We start from the raw sequence: 20,594 nt of genomic DNA on the forward strand, positions 1-20,594 counted from the left end.
AGGCAAGTGGCTTTTATGGGTATGGCACAGGCAATTTTGTTTCTCTTTTGGTAGTGTGTGTGTGAGTGTGTGTGTGTGTGTGTGTGTGTGTGTGTGTGTGTGTGTGTGTAAAACAAAATATATAGTTTTGAGCTTGAGATAAAAATTTACTTTTTCCTGTTTTAAAGGTAAATTTTGGAGGTCATGACTTTGCTCTAAATGTCTTTGAATGCAACAGATTTGACATTCCAGTTATCTAATTTCTCCAGAGGCAGCTAATGACACAGTGGATAAAGTACTATCCATGCCTGGAATCCTGAAGACTTCAGTTCACATCCAGCCTCGGACAATAGCTGTGTGACCCTGGGCAAATCACTTAACTTTTTTCTCCCTCAGTTTCTTGAAATGTCAAATTGCAAGAATGTTAGCAGCACCTACATTTCAAGGTTGTTGTGAGGATCTAATGAAATAGTAATCACAAAGCACTTATCACCATGTACATAGTAGGCACCACCTAGTTAAATCCTTCCTCCCTCTCTTCAAGCATTGTTTAACAATTAATATCTCTCTTTTTTTTCTCCTTTAACTAGAATGCCTTCTACTTCTTATCTGACTTTGACCATCTTAGCCTGAATGACTGAATACAATTTAGTTCATTTTCTTTGTCTTCAAAATTCTCCTTATTTTTACCTGCCATTTCATTTTAATGGCATGTTTTAGCTACATAATCTGGATACAAAGACTATCATACAGTATTTAAATGTTATGTTAAATATAATATAGATTTTTTATTTCTGACATTTTTGAAAAGTTCAGCATGTGATTGATAAACCTAAACTAAGATAATGAATTGCCACATTTAGCCAATAAATCATAAATTTCATATTTAATCTTTAAATCTCTCTGTGCAACTATGAAAAACACACCTCACCTTACTATTTAAAAACCCTCACAACCCTACTTTGAGATATGTCACAGTACTCCATCATTTTCTCTCCTGTGCTACACTTTCTAGTAGGCACTTTTGGAATTTTACCTCCCACCTCAGTTCTTTTATCTCTGTTCTCTCCCATTACTGGAATGAATTCCCTCCTCCCCTTTCCTTTCAAAATCCTTAGCTCCCTTAAACACTTATCCCAGTGCCACTTCCAATAGGGATCTCTTCCTGATTCTCTTTTTAATTAGTGTTCTCATCTTCAACTTATTTTGTGTTCATTTCTTTGCTTCCATGTCATATCACATGGTAGAATGATATCTTCTTTAAGGGAAGAATAGTTGTTTACTTTTCTCTTCATATCTCTTGAAGCTAGCACAGCACCTTCACATCGTAGGTGCCTGGTAGATTATTTCTGAATTTATCACGTGTCAATTTAAAACAACAGAGAGAATTAGAAAATTGGAATAATAAATTATTAGGTGTTTAAGGAAGGTCTAGAAGATTCTGTGAAGTGGGGAAAGAAGGGTGGGGGAGAAACAACAAACAATATGAAATAAGGAACATGATTCAAGATTTGTGGACATCACTATAGGTTCTAATATTATTTCCCCTTATGATTCAGTTACTTGACATAAATCTCAATTTCCTATATTTCTCTATTTTGTAACCTTCTGTAACATCCAGTTACTTCTAAAATGCTACATGTACCTTTACATTAAAAACACTACCTCCCTCACTTCCAATAGACAGATGAGACTGGAACTTTCTGCAACTGAGAACTTAAACTATAGTGGTGATGTCAGGAACTTCAACTTTTGAATCAATTCAATTAGCCATTAGTTCTTTGCTGGCATATTTATGCTACTCATGGAGAGGTAAGAATGCATCTTGGCTGTCCAAGAGAAAAGGGAAGGCCCAAGTAGACATGATGATATTATTCATTATTGTCACCCCTACCCTTTTTATCCCTTGCTTGATGATGATCAAGGTGAGTTTCATTGCTCACTGACCAAGCCCCAGGAGATGAAAGGTATATAGAAGGTATATTAGTGTTTACTAGTTTCCTAAAGGGAAATGCAGTTTCTCAGAGATATTTTTTCCTCGTGAATTTCAGACAGAATGATTTGTGTGTTTTTTTTCCCCGCAGAACAAAGCCTTAGTAAGATTGCATATCTCCTATAGCTCTAGAATACTCTAACACTTTTACCCTAAACACATCTATTTGTCTTATTTTATCTAGTTTTGACAATTCATTCAGCTTCCTATTTATCATAGTGGTTTGGTATAGTAAAAGGGATTTCACTGAGTGCTGAAATGTCAGAATTCTTCTTAATGAAAACCTACCTTGTATGCCAGAGGATTAAACACACACACACACACACACACACACACACACACTTTAACTTCATATTCACATGAATAAGGAAGAAACAGAATTTGAAGCAGAAAATCAAGCTGAATGCAGAGCTGGAGTTGAAATTCCATTTTAAAAGGAAAGACTCAATAATGAGAGGTAATCTAATATATTATTTCTCGAGTAATAAGCCAATTAACTTCGGAGAGACAATGTGCTATTACAGAGATGCCAACCACAAGTTCCTGACTTTCCACGCTGAGGTAACTTAATGTATTGGATAGAGTGTTAGACTTGGAAAAAAGAACTGGGTTCAAATCCTACTGCAGAACTTTACTAGTTGTATCACCTTGTGCAAATCAATACACTCTCTGAACCTTTGTTTTCCAAACTCTAAAAGGAGTGGGTTGAAATTGAAGAGCTCAAAGGTTTCGACTTGCTTTAAATCTATATTATTTGCTAGTTTATAACCAGGAATATGGAGGCAGTGATAGTCTTCATGAAGAGAAGCAATGATAAAAAGGACATGTATTTAATGTTAGTGGTTTAGATTTCAATAGACAAAAATCAATTAAATAATCATTTATTAAGCACATATGTGCAAACCACAAGGAATGCCATTTCTGGCTTCAGGTAGTTGTACTCTATTTGGCACAGGAAGTGATGAGGCAAAAGGAAGGAGTAAAAACACTTTCCTAATGGAATTTGATGAGAGAAAATTTTTCAGGGGTTAAGATCAAGAACAACTAACTAGAAGAGGTGGTACATGAGCTAAACCTTGAAGGAAGATAGTAATAGGTGACAATTATTCATTTAAAAATTTTTAAAAATGTTTTACATGCATTATATTATTTGAGCTTCACAAGATACCTTCAACACAAATATTTCTGTCATCAAATTTATCCCCATTTTATGAAGGAAAAAAGTGAAGCTCAAAGAGGCAATGGGGATTCACTAAGAATTTTTGAGCCAGGAAAATGATGCATTACCCTTAGGCAGATGATTTTGGTAACTTTGAAGGAGAAAGCTTCAAGAGGGCAAAAGCTAGAAGCAAGGAATCAAATTACGGGGCTATTTCACTAGTCCAGGGATAAATGAGGAAGGCATGAGTTAGAGCAATAATCTTGTAAATGGAGAGAAGTGAGAGAAGCGGAGCTAAAATGAAAACTTGGTAACTAATTAGACATTGAGCAGGATAATGAGAGAGGGAAAGGAGTCAAAGATGATTTTGAGTTTTAGAACCTGGATGACAAGGAGAAAGATGACATCCTCCAAAGAAACTTGGCACAAGTGTGGGTGAAAAGGAGAAATGATCTTTGTTTCTGGACAAGTTGAATTTGATGTTCCAGTAGGAAATCAAAGTGGGAAATGTCCAGCAGGCAGTTGGTGATGTGGTAACAGAATTATGGAGGGAGAGTTGCTCTGGGTTTAATAGATTCACAAATTGTTTGTGTAGAAATAGTAAATGAAGTGATTTGAACAGACAAAGTCACTAGGGTAAAGAATTTAGAACAGAGGCTCTTAATGAGGCATCTATAAACAAAACACATAATGTATATTAATGTAATTGGTTTTCATGTATTTTAGTTTACGTATTTATAATATCATTTTGGGAAGGGATCCATAAACTTCAGGTTGTCAAAGGGGTCCATTACATATGTATATATACACACATATATAAATATACACACATGTATATTTATATATGTATGTATATACACACAAACAAAGACGGAGAAAGAAGAGAAGAAAGGAAAGCCGTGAAGAGTACCTGTGTATAGGGGAGGGGAGATTAAAGATAATGATATCATTGAAAAGGCAGAAGAACAACTAGGAGGGATGGAAGTGGTCAACAGCTTCATTGATGAACTTGTGAATTAATGGGTAGGTTGAAGGAGGCCATTCATGTCTTTCCTTATAATCAGTCAAAAGAGAACTGAGTTCTAACTCAGACACATCTATTTGACCTAGGGAAAATCACTTTCCTTCAAAATGGAAAACATCTGTCATGCTTGCTTCATAGTGGTGTTGTGAGGATAGGGCTCAGTTAAACTGGACCTCTATGGGACAGAGACTGGATCTGTAATTTCATTGACCTAAGGAACTCCTGGTTGAAAAAATTCCCTCTATCAATGCAAATCCATGCCTCCTCTGCAACTTATAGTCTTAGAGATTTTCTTACAGCATTGACAAAGTATGGAGCTTGCCCAGGCTAATATTAGTTAGATGTAGGATTTGAACTCAGGTCTTCTTGATTTTGAGAACAGACTTTTATCCCCTGGTATTCTGGCTCTTCACAAAATATACAAATATGAATATTATTAATAAATATTTTGAATGTTACTCTTATTATCAATGATAACATTTTTTTCTTAAGCCTCTGGGATTCTCAGTCAATGTAAACAAAACTGTATGACAGAAAGAATAAATGATTCTTTCCAAAACTTATAAAGAAAAGTTTGATATCTAGATGTTCCAATGTGACTCAGAATATCCTTATACTTGTCAACCTATATTAGGTGGATAGCTCTTTGGAATTGTCCCTATTAGGGTTAATATGGGAACCTATAGTTTCAGGTAAACTTGGCAATACAGTTGTTTGCTTTGTGAATTGCTATCAGTAATGGAACATTTATGTGACACTTTAACATTTGTAAAACACTTTACATTAATTGTCTCAGCACAACTCTGTGACATAGAGAGCATAATTGTTATCATTCTCATTTTAGAGATGTGAAAAAACAAGACAGAGAGATTAAGTGATTTCCATCACATGGCTAGTGTCAGAGGTGAAATTAAAATTTAGACCTATCCTGACTCCAAAGTACAGAACTCTTTCTGGGACACCACACTACTACCAAGTAAGCAGGTGATACCATAGTTAGGAAGTAAAGGAGGAAATTCAAATTTTATTTGTAACTTCAAATGGTTATTCCTTTCCCAGCATAAAGAGCCAATCCAGAAAAAAATGGTACAGTGGATAAGGCATTTGTCCTGAAGCTAGGAAGAACTCAGTTCAAATCCAGCTTTAGTCACTTAATAGTTGAGTGACCATGGAGAATTCACTTAACTTCTTTTTACCTCGATTCCCTAAACTATCAACAGGGGATAGTAACAGCACCTAGGGTGGCTGTGAAAATAAAATGTGATAATATTGGTAAAGCACTTAGCACAGTGCCTGGAACATAGTAGGTGCTGTACAAATATTTATTTTTCCCTCTTCCCCTACTTGGACTGTGGGCTACTTTATCACCGTAAAGAGCATCACTTGGTCAAACAATCCTCAGGGCTCTTTTCTTATCATTATAGGGCAATGCTAAAACAGCATTTGAGAGGGTTCTTATTGCATCCTTAGTATCAGCTGCTGTCATACCCCTTTCCTACTTTCACTCTTGTTATGTGCTTTTGCGCCTTTCATATTAAAGATATTTCTGGGGGAAAGACAGGAACTGGATTCTGTCATATTCTCCTCTAATTTTATCAATTGGAACATTACCATCCTGGACTAGCTAGTCAGAAATGTGGAAACATTTCTCTAAAGTTCTTCTGCAATAGTCATTTTCTAAAATATCTTCTTACACTAATGTCAATTTACTTAATGACCAAGGAATAATTCTGTCTCCCTTACCCCAGCTTCAAATGAAAAGTGACTTGAGTAATAACATAGCATAGGAAACATTAATATGTTGACATAATGGAAAAGCTGACTAAAACTCCATGGAGCCTCTAGGGAAACTATGGCCTTTCCTGTCTTGTCTGACCTAGACTACTGTTATTACCTCCAAGAAGTAAATTAAGGTGGCCTTAGATACCTCAGGGCCTGTTTAGGCTGTCAGATTCAATCCACATCCTTAAAATAGGTATTATCCTTTCTATGGGGAAGCTACTTTGCTTTTTTAAGGCATTCTTCTAATTTTCTTTGTATTTTCTCTTATTCCAATGGAAATAGGCTGGGTCATTACAAGTCATTCAGATGGGGAGGGTCTATCCTATGAGTGGGTCCACTTAGGTTATTGGTTCACAGTACCCTTTCTTCAATCGGATATTTTTGGGATTGTGTGCTTTCTGAATTGGGAAGAATTTTAGTTTTCTTTAAAGAAATAGTAAGCTAGATTGCACTCTTGCTTCATTATTTAAGGATTCTGATTAAATTGATATATCACAAGATTACAATCCCTCTATGCCTTAATAGACTTTATTTTCATTTTATTTTTTGTAAGTGATTTTATGTGATCCTATGACCAACAGAAGTTTCCATCTGACACCCAAACTTCTGGTGATGGGATCCTAAAATCTAAAGACCTCAGAATTTATCTAAGCCAATATCCTTATTTTAGAAACGAGGAACTTGATTCTTATGAAGTGCCTTGCCTAAAGCCACAAGTCACTACTTACACAAGTAGTAAGTGCCAGAAGTGGAATTTGAGCTTTGGTTTTCTGAGTGTCCCTTCTGTTATACTGCACTATATCTCCCCTTTGGGGCAGGTTAATCCCCGTTAAAAAAGAATCCATTGCATGCCCTGTCATTGAGACTTTGTGACCCAAGCTTGGTAGCACTGTCAGACTTTGCACTCTGAAGAAACAGCCCTAGAAAACTAAATTTCACCTTCATTGCATGACAAAACACCAGGTGAGTACACACTTGTACTATTAAAATAAATTCCAGTAGAATGAAAGAGACTATGGTGCAGGGATTGTTTTTTTTCTCTCTCTCTCTCTATTTCCACCACTTAACATAATTCAGATTGAATGGGATATTTTGAAACTTTATTTGATATTTAGAAAACTTTTGAGAGATTTGTTATTAAAACTGTAAATGGTAAAGGAAACAGAAAAAAAACTCCCCTCACCCCCCCCCCCCATTCAGGCACCAAGTCACCAGGTGAGTGAAAAAGGAACCCATATAAAATAATGATTAGTTGTTGATTATGTATTTAAACAATGTCAGTGTTGAGACTTCTAAGATTTCCTCAGTTGCCAAAATCATCACTTAATCATTCTTACAGTAAACTCTTGGCTTATGTCTAACAACTTGCTTTTATGACAGTTTACCCCTTGTCCTGTGCTCTTTTATAGTGTGTGCTCAAGTCAAAAGGATTCAATACTTGGAGACTGAAAATCTGGGTTTAAATCCTCACTCTGATACTAACTAGTTTTGAGACCCTGGTCAAGCAACTTAGCCTCAGTCTTCTCATCTATAAAAATGGAAATAAAATAATATTTACTTCATAGTCTTTTGTGAGGGTTACATGAGATGATATAAAACACATCAGAACTGTAAAAAATTTGAAGCACTATATAAAGGGTGATCTAATATTATTATTATATATGCTCTTCATAAATTTAGGTAGCAATGCAATACAATCAATGAACATGCACTTTTTAAACACTTTATATGTATCAGCCCCTCTTTTAAGTGCTGGAGATACATAGAAAGAAGTAAAACAAGAACTCCTAAAGCTCTCATACAGAAATTTGCAATGAAATTTGCAATCTTCATGTGTTAAATGGATATCAATAAATTAATGATTTATTAATTACAGAATGGCAGCCAATTCTAGTTGTATTTTTTTGTTAAAAAATCAAAGAAAGAAAGCAAGAAAAGAAAAAGAACCCAATTGCAGCAAATAAGTGTGGAGAGTTCATTCAAGAAAAACATAAACAATTCCCACAATGAATATCTATGCTACAATAAGAAAATTGAAAGAATTAGGGTTATGAGTCATAGAATCATAAAATTTAAATGGGGAAGACACAACCTGTTCCCTCAATGTACTTGCTGATCATGGGGGAAGATGTTCCAGGTACATAAATTACTCTAATGCAGTTTATAATATAAGGGCAAGAGAGAAAACAAAGCACTCCACTGAGTCCCCCTGACATGAGAGATTCCAGTCATGTTTAATTTTGAAATAACAGAATTTCATTTACAACATATATTTTGACATTCAGTTTATTATGACTCCTGGGATATTTTTTCCTTTTTGCCTAAACACTTTGAATTTATTGTGGGCATCTATAGGAAGATAGGTGGTACATCGAATAGAGTCCTGGAACCCAAGTCAGATAAAACAGAGTTCAGATTTAGCCTCAGACACTTACTAGCTTTGCCATCATGGTCAAATGACTTAATATTCACATTCCCTATCTGCAAAATGGGAAAAACACTAGCACCCACCTCCAGATTTGTTGTAAGGATAAAATGAGATGGTGTTTGCAAGGCGATTTGCAAACATTAAAATGCTACATGAAAATAACCTGTTGCTATATGTTTCGTGTGTGTTATGTGTTCTAAAACATATTGTCTTTAAAAAATATTGATCTCTTTTCCTTTTAAAACACCTTCATTTCCAAATATACTCCTCCTTTTTCTTCCCAGCAAGTTAGGCATACTTTGTAAAAAAAAAAATAAAGAAAGGAAAAGAAAGAAGGAAAAATGTTCAATAAAACTAATACATGAACTGATGTGATAGCTTACTGTTTTATATAAACCATTAAAAAAAAGACTGCAGAATTTCAGAACTGTAGAATTCATCCAAACTACCTAGGAGAATCCATAGATGAACATAGTCTTTATGCTACATCAGACCTGCCAAGTGGTCATTAAACCTTTTCTTGAACGATACAGTCTGTCCAAGCTGAGATAGGGAAATCTTTCAGGAAGCCTAAATCTGCCTCTCTGCAATTTCTAAGGTTTTCTCTCCACTCTCTAGGGCCAAATAGAGTCTAAACTGATTTGCACATGATAGATACTCAAATATTAAAGACAACTATCAAGACAGTTAATTCTTCTCTTTGCCAAATTAACCCTTCCTAGTCTCCTCAACTCTTCAGTCCTCATATGGCATGATCTCAAGAATCTTTATCATACTTCATGTTTCCTACTTTATCATAGCTTTCTTAAAATGCATCAATGCATAGTCAACTAAGGAAGAATACAAAAGAACTTTCACCTTTCTAGCCCTGTATTTTTTAAATGTAGTCTACTAATGCACTAGCTTTTTTGGTTGCCAAACCATGCCGTTAACATGTGTCACACTGTCAGGTCACTAAACTCACCAGATCTTTCCCAGACAAGCTGTTATCTAGATACAACTTTATTGTGTTGTGCTCAAAGAGTTTTTTTAAAGCGTAAGACTAAGCATTTTTTTCTAATAAATACCTTCTTATTACTTTATCCTAATAGCACCATAGGGATATTTGAGGAAAAAAAGTTGAAAGGATCTCAGAAACCTTATATTCCAATTTTTCTATTTTTTCCAGTAGTAAATTGAGGCTTACACAGTTTAAGTGACTCGTCCAAATCGCTTAAAGTGTATAACACTCAGTAGCCCTCAATAGTTCTGCATGCTGCCTAAAGCAGAATAAAATGTAATTGGGAAATATTTAACAAAATAAAAAAATACAACATTTTAAAACTAATTCAATAGGTCGTCTGCAAGGATCCTTATGCATAAATTGGTGACAACCACTTCAACTTGAGTTTGATATCATTGTTCCAGCCTATCAAGATTTCTTGTGAATACTGATTAGATTATCCAGTGCATTAGCTAACACTCTCAGCATTATTCTATCTATAAATGTGATAGCTATATCACTTATCTTTTTACCAAATCACTGGTAAAATATTAATCAGAAAAGGGCGATAGACATGAGGCATTCCAATAAAGATCTCCTTGAAAGAAGACATAGAATTATTTTATGTAGAATTGTGACATAGGAAAAAAAATTGACAAAATTTGCATTGAGGTATTCTTTTTTGGGCAGCCTTTTAACTGGCTCTGAGTTCACTCGTAGGTACTAGCTTCTTTCCACACCTCTTCACCATAATGAGATATTTCCTTAAATATTTTTCAAAGATCTAGATAAACTACATCTTTGATTTTCTTGTAGCTTCTGGCTTTGTAACCCTCTTAATAAAAGTATTATTCTAGCTTGATGAACAACCTGAATGCTTTGTGATACTTCCTTTTCTTCAGGTTCAGTTAGCATACTTTTAAAAATATAATCTAGACTTTCAGGGGTGGAGCCAAATGGTGCTGTAGAGAAAGCACTCCGCTGAGTCTTCCTGACATTCCCCTCCAAGCAACTTTAAAATAATGCCTCAAATTGAATTCTGGAGTGGCAGAACCACAAAAGATCAGATTAAGACACTCTTCCAGTCTCAGATAACTTAAGAGGTCTGAAAGAGAGATCTGTGATACAGGGTACAGGCTGATCTGAAGCCCACATTAATGAAGCACCAGTAGTGGGATCAGGTGGTAGTGATGAAAATGATAGCTGATTTGGGAGTTTTCAAGTCAGAAATGGTAAAAGGAACCTGGCAACTATTCAGAAGGAGAATGATAGCACTGGACACAGGATGAGATGTTGTTTGGCAACTCTTATTGTCTATGGCTACTTCTAGGTCATAGCTGAAGAGTAGAGAGGAAAACTTGGTCAGGAGGGAATGGCAACTCTGAAGGGCATTTTCCAAGGGATCAAATACCCTGAGGAATATATCCTTTCCAGTTGTAAGGAAGCAGGGCCCCTGAGAAGCAGTGTCAATTACAATCGAAAGGGGTTAGGGGGCCTTTCCCAGGTAAAGACTAGAGTACAGACCTGAAGAGCAAAGGCCAGACCCCTCCCTAAGTCATGCCACCTTGGAAGCACAGAAAACTTCCAAACCCTTAGAATTAGCTCTAAAAGCAAACATGCAAAAAAGTCTGTACTTGAGACAGTTCCCTTGTCCCTACACAAGGAACTGACCCCAATTTTAACATAAAGTACAAAATCAAGAAATAGGATGGTAAAATAATAACAACAAAAATAACCTGACCATAAAAAGCCACTATGGTGACAAGGGAAAATTAGGACACAATCTCAAAAGAAGACAATAAAGCCAAAGCAGTTATATAAGCAAAGCCTCAATGGGAAAAAAAAGTGAATTGGGGATAAGACTCAAAAGAATTCCAGGAAGAGTTTTAAAAGAGGATTTTCAAAATCAAATGAGTAGTAGAGAAAAAAATGGTAAAGCATTAAATACAAAGGAAGAAAAATATAGAGACTTAACTGTTTAGTAAAAGAGGCACAAAAATATGGAAGAAAAATAACTCCTTAAAAGGCAGAATTGGCCAACTTAAAAAAATCTACAAAAATTCACCGAAGAAAACAATTTCTTAAAAAATAGAATTGGGCAAGTGGAAGGAAATGATGCCATGAGATATCAAATAAAAAAATAAAACAAGTCAAACAAATGAGAAAATAGAAGAAAATTTAAAATATCTCACTGGAAAAGCAAACGACTTGAGAAATAAATTGCAAAGATATAATTTCAGAATACTGGTCTAAAATTCCTAATAGTCATAATCAAAAAGTCCTAAAAGTCATAATCAAAGGAAGAGCCTAGACACCACATTTTAAGAAATTATCAAGGAAAACTGTCTTGATATACTAGAACCAGAGGGGAAATAGAAATTGAAAGAACCCCTCCCCCTCACCCCCACCTGAAAGAGATGCCAAAATAAAAACTTCTAGGAATATTATAGTCAAATTTCAGAGCTCTCAGGTCAAAGAGAAAATATTTCAAGTAGCCAGAAAGAAACCGTTTAAATACTATGGAGCCACAATCAGTATCACACGAGATTTAAGAGCTACCATGTTAAAGAAGTAGAGGGATTGGAATATTTCAGAAGGTAAAACAGCTGAGATTACAATCCAGAATAACCCATCCAGCAAAATAGTATATTCCTTCAAGTAAATCCAAAATAGCACATGCGCGCGCGCGCGCACACACACACACACACACACACACTCATGCACACCAGATATTTAATGAAAAAGAGGATCTTCAAGCATTCCTGATGAAAAGACCAGAGTTCAAGAGAAAGTTTGACTTTTAAATATCAGTCTTAAGTAGTATAAAAACGTAAATGTAGAAGACAAATCATAAGTGATGCAATGAGATTAAACTCTGTACTTTTCTATATGGGAAAATGTTAGATGTAACTTCTAAGAACTTTATCACTTAAATGGATTCTACAAAGGAAGAGGGTATAAAAGTGAGCGAATTATTTAGGGATGATGTAAAATAAGTGAGTAGGTGAGAAAGAGGGATGTCCTGGGAGAAGGAGGATGGGAGAGGGATAATGGGGAAAGTTGTGTCACATAAAAGAGGTATGCAAAATAAAAAAAAATAACTTTTACAATTAAGGGAAAACTTGTGTGGAAAGGAATGGACAATGCTTGAACCTCACTCACATCTAACTTAGTTCAAAGAGTAGAAAAATATATGCGTATACATATATGTGTAACACATACAGATATACACACATACATACATGTGTTTATGTATGTATGTATGTATATTTATATACACATACACACAATTTATAATAAAAATCTATCTTATCCACCAGGGAAATGGAAGGGGAAGGGGATAAAAGGGAGAACAGATAAAAGAAGACAGTGGTCAAAAGCAAAATAGACTTGAGGGAAAGGAAAGGATAATGAAAGAGAGAAAAACGATAAGCACAAGAAAATAGGATGGAGAGAAATGAAGAGATAGTCATCATAACTGTGAATGTGAATGGAATGAAATCACCCGTGAAATGGAGGTGAATAGAGGAATGGATTAGAAACCATAATCCAACAATATTCTGTATACAAGAAAAAAAAGAAAAACAACTTGAAATAGAGGAGAGACACTCAGAGTTAAAACAAAGGAGTGGAGCAGAATTTGTCATGCTTCACCCAAAGGCAAAAAAAAAAAAAAAAAAAAAAGATAGTGGTAGCAATCATAATTTCACACAAAGTAAAAGCAAAAAAAAAAATAGACCTACTTAAAGGAAATAAATGGAAGATGCATCTTGCTCAAAGAAACTATAGAAAATGAAATAAACATATACGTACAAAATGTCATAGAATCCAAATTCTTATAAGAAAGATTAAGTGAAATAAAAGAGGAAATAGACAGTAACACTTTACTAGTGGGGGATCTCAGCTGTCCCTTCTAATTTCTAGATAAATCTAACCATAAATCATAATAGGAAAGAAATCAAAAAGATGAATAAGATCTTAGAAAACTTAGCTAGTAATAGGAGGAGAAAATTGGGAATAGAAAGAAACATAATTTTTTTTTCTAAGCTGTACATGACATCTTCACACAAATTGGTTACATATTAGGGCATCAATATCTCATAACCAAATGTGGAATAGCAGAAATATTAAAGGCATCACTTTTAGGTTATGAAGCAATAAAAAGTACATTCAGTAAAGAGTCATGGAAGACTAGATTAAAAAATAATTGGAAACTAAATAATCTAAAGAATAATTAGGTCACAAAACAAATAGTAGAAACAATCAATAATTTCATTAAAGAGTGACAGCAATGAGACAACGTTCCAAAACTTATGGGATGCATGCAAAGCAGTACTTAGGGAAAAATTCATATCTCCACATGTGAACATCAATAAAAGACAGAGAGAGTTGATAGACAAATTGGGCATGAAGCTAACAAAACTACAGAAAAAAAAACTCACAACAATGTAAACATCCCCGCTTCAATACCAAAATGGAAATCCTGAAAATTGAAGGAGAGATAATAAAACTGGAAGTAAAAGGCATTGAACTAATAAATAAAACCTGTAACTTCTTTAATGAAAATTCAGCAACATAGATAAAACATTGATATTAAAAATGAAAAGCGTTAAGGCACCATTGATGAAGATGAAATCAAAGCAATTATGAGGAGTTATTTTGCCCAATTTTATGCCAAAAACCTGACAATCTAAGTGAGATGGATGAATGTATACACAAATGTTAACTGCCCAGATGACCAGAAGAGGAAATAGAGTACTTAAATAACCCTATCTTAGTAAAACAAATTGAATAAGCCATCAGTGAGCTCCCTAAGGAACATACCCAAAACCTGATGGATTTACAAGTGAATTCTACCAAATCTATCAGGAATAATGAATTTCAATACTATATAGACTGTGTGATTAAAAAATAGTTTAAAAAAGAGTCCTAACAGGGCCACAAAACTGGTGGATGTCTGCGGCTCCATTTGAACTCATGTAGATGAGCTCCTGATTCCAATCTTAGTAATATTCACTGCATCACCTAGCTGCCTTAGTAGGTACTTAATAAGAGCCTATTTCTTCCCAGCTACACTAATTATGTACCTTACCACATTGAGGAAGAAAAAGGCAAATTTATTTGTGAGGAGTTTGTTCGAAGCTACTTTTCTGTCTGCAGTCTTAAGGAATGGCCATTGTCCTTATCTTCCTATTCACTTGGAACAGCCTAAGTCACCCATCCCCATCCAACTAAGCTGTTGATTCCTTCTTTGTCTTCTTGGCATCTCTTAATTCTGTCCCTTTCAACTTTCAGTTTTCCTTTTTCCATTTCTCTCCTAGAGGTCGAACAATCTAAACAAACTTCTAATATAACTGGATTTCACTTACATTATATTGGGGGACATAAAGTTCTAAATGTTCATGAATATTAAATGTAGTATTCATTTGATCAAAGAAATATAAACTGAAATTGCTGACATATTCTTTGCTAGAAAGTTTAGTTTAGTCCTTGTGTGTGGGTGGGGGTGTGTAGAGGCGAGGGATCAACAGAGCAGGAATTTCCAAGAGAGCAAGTATTCTGTAGAAAACTACTTGAAAATTATTTTGGAGCTTTTGAATCTTAGAAATAGGGTAGCTGAAAGGATAGAGAATGGACCTGTTATTTCATTGCATGAAGGAACTCCATTTCACAAGACAGACTAGTACCTCTTCTGTATTTTATAATATTTAGTTGCTTTGAATATTATATGGTCAAATGACTTGATCAGGGTCACACAGACAACATGTATCAAAATGAAGACTTGAACCCATATCTCTCTGTCTTTGAGACTGGTTTTCTGTTCACTGCCCTGTACATCTCCATTGATTTGAATGTATGTACATATAAAATTAATCACCAGCATCAATAAAATAAATCTATGAGTTTATCACTGCTGTGATTCTTTTAAGTGACTCAGATTTTAACCTTTCCATAGCTTAATACATCATTTTTGTGAGTTGTGGCCAAAAAAAAAAAAAGTGACCTGCTAACTAAATCTTGGTTGACAAACCTCTCTAACCTTAGCTAGATTGATCCTCAGATGGCAGATACGTAGTTCATTGCCAATATTTATCTTCTCAATTTGATAGTGTCCACCAGTTTCCACTCTATTGGCCTTGCCTCCGAAGACCTAAAGTCACCTCTATGTGTTGCAGAAGCAGTGAAGAAGGACTTTTGTGGATGTCAGTGAAAAAAAAAAAAGAGAGAATGATTCGCCTCCTAACAGGCAATATCTCAATGTCTAGTACTTTTGGAAATTCCTTCTTTTGTTTTGTTTTGTTTTTGTAACCCAGCTAATTTAATTATAGATACTTTTATTAGCTCTCATCCCTTCTCCTCATGAAAAATTTTGAAGTATCTGGCATAGCTTTATTTTTTTGTGTGGTTTTCTTTTTTCTTTTTTTTTATTAATTTATTTAAGTTTTCATATTAATTTTCACAAAATTTTGGGTTCCAAATTTTCTCCCCACTTGTCCCCTCCCCCCGCCCCGGAACACCAAGCATTCTAATTGCCCCTATCACTAATCTGCCCTCTCATTTATCATCTCTCCCTTCCCTTGTCCTCATCTTCTCTTTTGTCCTGTAGGGCCAGATAACTTTCTATACCCCATTGCCTGTATTTCTTATTTCCTAGTTGTATGCAAGAACAATACTCAACAGTTTTTACTAAAACTTTGAGTTCCAACTTCTCTTCATCCCTGTCTCCCCACCCATTTCTTTTAGAAGGCAAACAATTCAATATAGGCCATATCTGTGTAGTTTTACAAATGGCTTCCATAATAGTCATGTTCTGTGAGACTAATTATATATCCCTCCATCCTATCCTGCAACACATTGCTTCTATTCTCTCTTTGGATCCTGTCCCTCCCCAAGTGTTGACTTCAAATTGCTCCCTCCTCCCATTGCCCTACCTTCCATCATCCCCCCCTCCCGCTTATCCCCTTCACCCCACTTTCCTGTATTGTAAGATAGGTTTTCATACCAAAATGAGTGTGCATTTTATTCCTTCCTTTAGTCGAATGTGATGAGAGTAAACTTCATGTTTTTCTCTCACCTCCCCTCTTTTTCCCTCCACTGAAAAGTCTTTTGCTTGTCTCTTTTATGAGAGATAATTTGCCCCATTCCATTTCTCCCTTTCTCCTCCCAATATATTTCTCTCTCACCGCTTAATTTCATTTTTTTAAGATATGATCCCATCCTATTCAATTCACTCTGTGCTCTTTGTCTCTGTGTGTGTATGTGCGTGTGTATGTGTGTGTGTGTGTGTGTGATCCCAATAACTACCCAGATACTCAAAAGTTTCAAGAGTTACAAATATTGTCTTTCCATGTAGGAATGTAAACAGTTCAACTTTAGTAAGTCCCTTATGACTTCTCTTTGTTCTTTACCTTTTCATGCTTCTCTTCATTCTTGTGTTTGAGAGTCAAATTTTCTTTTCAGCTCTGGTCTTTTCATCAAGAATGCTTGAAAGTCCTCTATTTCATTGAAAGACCAATTTTTCCTCTGAAGTATTATACTCAGTTTTGCTGGGTAGGTGATTCTTGGTTTTAGTCCTAGTTCCTTTGACTTCTGGAATATCATATTCCACACCCTTCTGTCACTTAATGTAGAAGCTGCTAGATCTTGTGTTATCCCGATTGTATTTCCACAGTACTTGAATTGTTCCTTTCTAGCTGCTTGCAATATTTTCTCCTTGACCTGGGAACTCTGGAATTTGGCCACAATGTTCCTAGGAGTTTCTCTTTTCAGATCCCTTTCAGGAGGTGATCAGTGGATTCCTTGAATACTTATTTTGCCCTCTGTTTCCAGAATCTCAGGGCAGTTTTCCTTGGTAATTTCATGAAAGATGATGTCTAGGCTCTTTTTTTGAGCATGGCTTTCAAGTAGGCCCATAATTTTTAAATTATCTCTCCTGTACCTATTTTCCAGGTCAGTTGTTTTTCCAATGATATATTTCACATTATCTTCCATTTTTTCATTCTTTTGGTTGTGTTTTGTGATTTCTTGGTTTCTCATAAAGTCGTTAGCCTCCATCTGTTCCATTCTAATTTTGAAAGAAGTGTTTTCTTCAGTGAGCTTTTGAACCTCCTTTTCCATTTGGCTAATTCTGCTTTTGAAAGCATTCTTCTCCTCCTTGGCTTTTTGAACCTCTTTTGCCAATTGAGTGAGCCTATTTTTCAAGGTGTTATTTTCTTCAGCATTTTTTTGGGTCTCTTTTAGCAAGGTGTTCACCTGCTTTTCATGCTTTTCTTGCATCTCTCTTTTCCCAGTTTTTCCTCCACCTCTCTAACTTGATTTTCAAAATCCTTTTTGAGCTCTTCCATGGCCTGAGCACAAGGAATATTTCTTTTGGATGTTTGGGATACAGAAGCCTTGATTTCTATGTCTTTCCCTGATGGTAAGCATTGTTCTTCCTCATCAGAAAGGAAGGGAGGAGATATCTGTTCATCAAGAAAGTAACCTTCTATGGTCTCATTTTTTTTCCCCCCTTTCTGGGCATTTTTCCAGCCAACGACTTGACTTCTGAGCTTCCTCTTTATACCCACCTGGCCTCCAGATCTGCCCAGACAACGCTTGGGTTCTGAGATTCAAATGCTGCTTCCCAGCCTCAGGGCTTTGGGTGGGGGCAGGGCTGCTATTCAGTGTGAAAGTAAGTTCAGGTGCTCAGGTTGGGGCAGGGCCACCACAGGGGACTCAGTTCCCTCAGGGGGTTTATGCAGAGACCTTCAACAATGGATCTGAGCTCCTGCCTGCTTGGGGATCCCTTGTCCATTGCCGCCCCCGCTGCTGCCTCCTGATGGGCCCGAGCCACGGGGACACCCCACTCCCCTCTTGGGCACCCAAAAAGACTCTCTCACTGACTCTTGTCACCTGTGGGTGGAGGGACCTGCGGGGCCACTGGAGATTCTCTCCCTGAAGCCTGCTGGGATCTGTTCCTCTTGGTGCCCCACAACAAATGCGGCACTGGGCTGTGTTCTGGGTCTGGTGCATGACGGACCCTTCAGGTCAGTTTTTCAAGGCTTTCTGGAACAGAAATCTCCTCCACTCCGTTGTTCTGTGGCTTCTGCTGCTCCAGAATTTGTTGGGAGTTCTTCTTTACAGGTAATTTATGGGCTGTGGGTTTGGAGTTAGTATATGTGTGTCTTTCTACTCTGCCATCTTGACTTCTCCCCCTGGCATAGCTTTATTGACTATTTGGTGTATGACCTATAGATACTCAGTTAATTCATATTCAAAACTCTATTCATTAAATATTAGCAGGAAGTCACTCATCCTTTCCTCTTTTGAAAATTCATCCATAACTTGTCCTCCAACTTGTATCATAATTATTTTTCAATATTTCCTCAATTAAACATTAGAATATGAAACCATTTGGGGCATGAAAATCACCCCTATTGAAAAACTGTATTTTTACTCCTTCTTATTGCCCCTGTTAACTTGTCTCCTCTTCTTTCTGCCCATTTATCCTTTTGAATATCTGTTCAGACCCAGTTCCTCATAATCAACAGTTAATAAGAATTTCTATTGTGATCTTAAAGTATTTCTTCAAAATTGGAGTTAAAATTCAATCAGTGAGCCCTAATAATACATATGAGCCTTAAGGTTATGTTTCTATAAACAGGCAATTCTTAAATAATCTATGGATATTACTTATTCATCTACCGTCTTTCTTGTATTCACTTCATATTGAAGACAATTGATCTCCCTGTCTATATGTGTGTGTGTGTGTGAGTGTATGTGTGTGTGTGTGTGTGTGTGTGTGTGTGTGTGTGTGTGTGTGTGTGTGTATTTAGGGACTGGTTTTAAAACTTGGGATTGTCAATAACTCTCGAAACCACCTTTGTCAAATCACTTAATTGACCAGGGCCTCAGTTTTTTCATCTATTAAGTGAAAGAGTTGTATTCAATGACCTCTCTGTTCCCTTTTAGCTTTAAAGCTAAGATCTTTCAGACCTCCTTCTTTTATATGCATATATATAAACACACATACATATGTACATAAACATATATACACCCATATGTATATATGAATATGTATGTATTATTTATGCATGTGTATATATGCATATATACAATATACAAGGGTATATATGTATAAGTATGTGTAAATATGTATGTGTATATATGTGTGTGTATGTATATGTATTTACTTCTGGGAAAACTTACTTTACCTCAATTCTACCTCATTTTTCTTATGAATGACAAACTGTTTTATGCCCACCAATAAAGTTTATGTTATGGTTGGATTGTAAGGCTAATGAAGATGCATGTCTTTTCAATAAAAAGGTAAAGCAGAGAGGAAGGCAACTCTAATAAATATTGCTAGTAGCAAAGGGTACTATGATGAAGATATTTCTTGAATTATTTGTGATCTCTCTATGAAATTTAAAGGGATGATGTGAACTAGTGCAGTGTGTTCAGTCTAAAGGACAATGAAGAAGCATATATGCTCTCTCTGCATTCCACTTTTTCTTCAGCTGTAAAAAAATATGAATGCTCTTAATTCAGACCTACAATTATATACAAAATATCCCAAATCAGAGGATATTTGGGATAACATCTAAGTTTTATGAGAGAGGCATACTGGATCATTTGCCTCTATCTGACCAATAATATATAAGCTCTAAATCCAGGAAATAGCTGGTTTCTTCTCATAACTGATGCAGAAAGCAGTTGCGATTTTTTCACTATAAGAAACTATGGTTACCAATATTTATTTTGATCATCTATGACTTAGCAGACCTGAAACATACAAATGAAATTACTTGCTTCTGGTCACATAACTAAGAACTGAAGTTCCTGAGTCATATCCCTGAAGTCAGTAAATGAGAAGAAAACAAAACTAATTCTCAACCTCTAAATTTTGCTGTTCACCCAGCATCATATTGTGGCAGTCTGATTTCTTGAAATTGAGTATTGTCAGCCTTTTCTCTGATGCTATGGTTTTGACCCTGATTTACTTTGAACATTGCTTTCTACCACTGGCTGCCAGCTCTTCTGATGTTTTTTTTTTCTTTTTTTCTGAAAATCAATCTATGTTGCCTTTCTGTGCTTCACCAGAACAGTCATTCTCCACAGTCTCCTTCTCACTATTCTCCAAATTAGGGAGCATTCATTCAGCACCATGCAGCCTAGATAGTTCTCATCCCTTGTCAGTCTATTACTTTTTCTTTCTATTGATCAGGGAATAGTATGAATAAAATCAGGGAGTTGGGAAATTTTAAG

General features: G+C 35.8%; 1 protein-coding gene across 2 annotated transcripts in view; it reads left to right on the forward strand.

Annotated features, from left to right (window-relative positions):
- Positions 1 to 20,594, forward strand: part of GRIA2 (glutamate ionotropic receptor AMPA type subunit 2) — a 188,060-nt gene that overhangs the window by 22,393 nt on the left and 145,073 nt on the right. The gene's annotated exons all lie outside the window — the stretch shown is intronic.

Source organism: Notamacropus eugenii, chromosome 6 (assembly GCF_028372415.1).
Source record: "Notamacropus eugenii isolate mMacEug1 chromosome 6, mMacEug1.pri_v2, whole genome shotgun sequence".
In the NCBI taxonomy this organism is placed as follows: Eukaryota; Metazoa; Chordata; class Mammalia; order Diprotodontia; family Macropodidae; genus Notamacropus; species Notamacropus eugenii.